The sequence below is a fragment of the Somniosus microcephalus genome, chromosome 23 (genome assembly GCF_052327205.1).
Source record: "Somniosus microcephalus isolate GS21.2 chromosome 23, FLI_Smic_1.0, whole genome shotgun sequence".
Taxonomy (NCBI): Eukaryota; Metazoa; Chordata; class Chondrichthyes; order Squaliformes; family Somniosidae; genus Somniosus; species Somniosus microcephalus.
In genome coordinates, this window is record NC_141009.1 from 31,697,236 (window position 1) to 31,702,616 (window position 5,381).

Sequence of the window (5,381 nt, forward strand, 5' to 3'; positions counted from 1 at the left end):
TGCCTAAGGTGGCGGCTGTCCTATTTACATTGAATTTTACAGCACAGAAACAGGCCATTCAGCCAAACTGCTCTGCGTCGGTGTTTGTGCTCCACATGAACCCCCTCCTCCCACCCGATCAGCTTTGACATCCTTCCTAAAGTGCAGTGCCCAGAATTGCACACAATATTCCAGCTGAGGCCTAACCAGTGATTTAGAAAAGGTTTAGCACAACTTCCTTGCTGTTGTACTCTATACCTTGGTTTATAAAGCCCAGGATCCCATGTGCTTTTTTAACAGCTCCATCAACTTGTCCTGCCACCAGCAAATTTTTCACTGTCTTATTAAAAAAGTATTGAAATATCTATAATATAAACCAAAAAGAGTAAAAAATCCTTTATGTATAGAATTGTGACATGTATTTAGATTATACAGCAATATTTGATTAGATAAAATATACACAGATATTGTACAGAATAACTGCCGGTAAGAGCATTTACTGACAATCCAGAATAACATAGGAACAACTTGCATTTTCATAGTGTCTTCAACATAGAGAAAATGTCCCACAGCAGAACATTGTTGTAGAGCTGGCAGAGGTTACAAACATGGGGGGGGGGGCAAAGCCATGAAGGATTGCTAGGTGAGCAAAGTTTAGTGTGGGATGGGATGCGGGAAGAGTCCTGAATGAGCTAATGTTTATAGAGGGGGGAAGATGCAAGGCCAGGCAGGAGAGTATTGAAACAGTCGAGTCTGGAGATGACAAAGACATGGATGAGAGTTTCAACAGCTTATCGGCTGAGGTAGGGAGAGGCAGGTGATGTTGCGGAGTGAGCAGTAGAAGGTCCTTGTGATGGAGAGGAAATGGGGCTGGAAGTTCAGCTCAGGGTCAAGGTTGCGAACAGTCTGGATCAGCCCGAGACAGTAACCGGGGAGGGAGGTAGATTTGGAGGCAAGGGTACAAAGCTCGTCAATGTCTTCAGTCATTCCATTGTTTAGCTGAAGAAAATTGTGGCTCATCCAAGACAAGCATATTGTTCTAGAGGCTAATCAGATTGTATATGGTTAGAGCATAAATAGATATGAGAGACTTGGATTCAGTGGGAACACCTGCTCAATGTATTCAATGCACAGTATGCTGCATTATGTCCCTGATCTTGACTGGTGAATATCTTGGACTGGGATAAGTACAGATGTCTCATATCTTTAGTTCGGTTCCCTCATGATGTCAAACTCTTCAAATTGACATAGAAATCACACCGCTCATGTATGATATTGCATCAGGAAACCTATAAAAGACCGTTTTGGATGCATCTAAAATTTTTGCAGATTATATGACTATGTAAGAAAGATGTTCTTCAATGGATAATTAAATTCTTGGAGTAATTTTGCCTTTATTGTTTCAAGTACTTACGGTACTAGCTTCTGGCTGTATCTTAACTCACTTTCTATAAATGTCAGCAGTAATTTTACCCTGAACGTAATGGACAGAGTGTGGCATTTACCACCTTCCCCAGTAGACAGGAGAATGTAGTGGGAATCCCATGTGATCCCTTTTGCATTAAACCATAGATAAGGTGTCTGCCTTGGCTCAGTGGTAGCTCACTCGACAGAGTCAGAAGGTCATGGGTTCAAGCCCCACGCCAGAGACATGAGCACAATCTAGGCTGACACTTCAATGCAGAGGGAGTGCTGCAACGCCAAATGAGACATTATACCGAAGCCAGGTCTGTCCTTTCAGGTGGATGTTAAAGATCCCATGGCACTATTTGAAGAAGAATAGCGGTGGAACCCTGGCCAATATTTATCCCTCAACCTATATAATTAAAACTGCTTGTGGTAACTTGCTTTGCGCAAATTGGCTGCTGCGTTTCTCTACATTACAACAGTGACTACGTACCAAAAAAATACTTCATTGGCTGTAAAGCTTTTTGGGACATTCAGAGATCACAAAAGGCACTATATGAATGCAAGTTCTTTTCCTTTCAAAAAGGGACAATTCGTAGTCCCATTATTGCACTCACATCATGCATAAAGGCACAGGTTTTGATCCCTTGCAGATTCAGTCTGCTTATAGAAACTGCTTTTCTGTCATGAATACCAGGCAAATTGGTGGGCGAAAGCCTGATGCCATATACAGGTACAGTAGCCTAGTGATTATAGTACTAAACTAACAAACCAAAGGTCTCAGGTTCCAGGTATGAACAATAAATGCTGCCCTGCTGGGGTCGCTCACATCAAGAGCAAAGAAAAACTGCCATAGGTGAAAGCTTCACATAATTCCCAACATCTAAAACAATCTAGCATTTTATTTGGTTTAAATAATAATACTGACTGCATGTACAAAAATATTTTTTCTGCTTCCACTACCTCCATCGCAGAGAAGGACAAGAACAGCAATATCATGGGAACACTCATCAGCTCCAAGTTCTCCTTCAAGTCACACACCATCCGGACTTGGGCATACACCAGCATTTCTTCATCATCGCTGGGTCAACATCTGGAATTCCCTAATACTATTGTTGGAGCACCATCACCACAAGGACTGCAGGGGTTCAAAAAGATGACTGACCACCACTGTCTCAGGGCACCTAGGGATGGTTAGTAAATGGAGCCTTGTCAGCATCACCCACACCTCCTGAACATACATAAAATATCACTGTCAGTTGTAAAAGTTCAGGTATGGCATGCGGTATCATAAACCACACTAAGTTATACGCCCCGCTACAACCCACTGAAAAGTTTCAAGATGTAATAAATGGTCTAAGGCAATTTGCAAAATTAATTCCTTGAAATTATCTCTTCAATAATTTGTGGACTGGTTCATTAATTGTAAACAGCATGACGCATTGTCAGATTGACAGTATTATCTTTCACCACAAAAGGCAGGTAAGGTACACCTTTACTACTATCAGTTACACTAATGCTTTCCCTCATGCTATGTTGCACATTTTGCTGCGATTGTAATCTAGTTTAACTTTCCTCAAAATTTATCAGAATACAAACGCTGTTTGATGCTGAAATACAGCAGGAGATGTAATATTTAATATGAAGTGTTTAGTCTGAAAGCTTATATGTTGCAAGAAAATGTATTACTGCTTTGGAAAAATTAAAACCACACATGCAGTCGTACTTCAGAAGATGCACTCAGTCACACAGACAGGAAAGATACATAGATCTAATTATGTGGTGATGCCATTCATTAAAAGGCAAATTAGATAGCGCAGTTCGGATTTTCTTTCAGGACCAACAAAGGGATGCTACAGCAACAATTATTTCCAGTTTATAAGAGTTATATCGGATAAAGAGCGAGAATGCAAACTAAAGATAAGGATCAGTTCCTCATTACAAACAATCGGACGTCCAGTTTATCAACTTGACACAAGGACTACAATAGAAGTGATTGCGGATTGCCGTTTATGAGTCCAATTCAGCTGGAAGCACCGATCTAATCGCGCCCAGGGCTCCTCTAGTCTGATAGCAAAATACTCTAGTCCTCTAGTCTGGACGGCTGAAATCTGAAAATTGTTCAGTTGTAAAAACAGCCCACAGGGGAATTTCCGTTAACAGACGGGGTGCTGCACACACACACAGGCAGGGCTCCAAAAATCGCTTTCTTGCGACCGATCAGGCAAATAAAGACGTCGTGCAACTCCCCCCACACACACACACAAAGACTGACTTAAAAATAAAAGTAAAAGCACAAGCACAGACCGATTGAAAGTCGGGATATTTCAGTCTAAACTCAAAAGGGGGGGGAGCAGGAGATCAGATGCAGTTCCTTCTACCGACAGCCGACCCGGCAGGATCAGCATCTCACGTCCCACACACACACAAACTGAAGAGAGAGCAACTGAGCGGAGATAAAACTGGGCGCCGCTCTGACTAACACAGCCCCGCTGTTCCCCGGGCCAACACGAAGCTCTCGAGCACCTACCTGCCGTTCAAATCTAAAGGCAACGTCGGGTCTTCGCCAATAACGGAATCCATTGCTGCAGCTGATGATGATGATTTTTATATTTTTTTTACCACACATAAAATATTTGACATCAGACACACATTCCCGATTGCTTGGCTTCCTTCTCCCGGGACCCGGGATCAGTCAGAGCCCCGGATCGCGCTCGCTGCCGCCACATTCAAACCAGCCCGTGCCGCCGCCATTTTAACCGTCCCCGCCCGCGCGGCATCATGGGGGCCGTACTGACACCGCGGCGCATGCGTGGAGTCGCCCTGCCAACAAAGGGTTGCTGAGCTGGCAGGGGAGAGAGGGATGCACTGGGACTGGGAAAATGGGAATAGGAGGTGAGGGATCCACTGGGACTGGGAACATGGGAATAGGAGGTGAGGGATCCACTGGGACTGGGAACATGAGAATAGGAGGAGAGGCAGAGAGGGATTCACTGGGACTGGGAACATGGGAATGAGGAGAGGGATCCACTGGGACTGCAAACATGGGAATAGGAGGAGAGGGATCCACTGGGACTGGGAACATGAGAATAGGAGGAGAGGGATCCACTGGGAACATGGGAATAGGAGGAGAGAGGGATCCATTGGGACTGGGAATGTGGGAATAAGAGGGGAGACAGAGAGAGAGGGATCCATTGGGACTGGGAGAGGGATCCACTGGGACAGGGAGAAAACATGGGAGTAGGAGGAGAGAGGGATCCATTGGGACTGGGAACATGGGAATAGTATAAGAGAGGGGGAGAGGGAGGGATCCATTGGGACTGGGAGAGGGATCCACTGGGACGGAGAAAACATGGGAGTAGGAGGAGAGAGGGATCCATTGGGACTGGGAACATGGGAATAGGATATGAGAGGGGGAGAGGGATCCACTGGGACTGCAAACATGGGAATAGGAGGAGAGGGATCCACTGGGACTGGGAACATGAGAATATGAGGAGAGGGATCCACTGGGAACATGGGAATAGGAGGAGAGAGGGATCCATTGGGACTGGGAACATGGGATAGGAGGAGACAGGGATCCATTGGGACTGGGAATGTGGGAATAAGAGGAGACAGAGAGGGAGGGATCCATTGGGACTGGGAGAGGGATCCACTGGGACAGGGAGAAAACATGGGAGTAGGAGGAGAGAGGGATCCATTGGGACTGGGAACATGGGAATAGGATAAGAGAGGGGGAGAGGGAGGGATCCATTGGGACTGGGAGAGGGATCCACTGGGACAGGGAGAAAACATGGGAGTAGGAGGAGAGAGGGATCCATTGGGACTGGGAACATGGGAATAGGATAAGAGAGGGGGAGAGGGATCCACTGGGACTGGGGAGAAAACATGGGAATAGGAGGAGAGAGATCCATTGGAATTGGAAACATGGGAATAGGAGGGGAGACAGAGCGAGGGATCAATTGGGACTGGGAATGTGGGAATAAGAGGGGAGACAG

General features: G+C 45.6%; 1 long non-coding RNA gene across 1 annotated transcript; it reads right to left on the reverse strand.

Moving 5' to 3' along the window:
• Nucleotides 1-360: 360 nt before the first annotated feature.
• LOC147101792 (uncharacterized) lies at nucleotides 361-4,163 on the reverse strand. Its single transcript, XR_015073364.1, has 2 exons — nucleotides 3,917-4,163; nucleotides 361-2,570 (listed from the first exon to the last, which is right to left on the reverse strand). It is a non-coding gene; the product is annotated as an uncharacterized LOC147101792 (long non-coding RNA).
• Nucleotides 4,164-5,381: the final 1,218 nt, after the last annotated feature.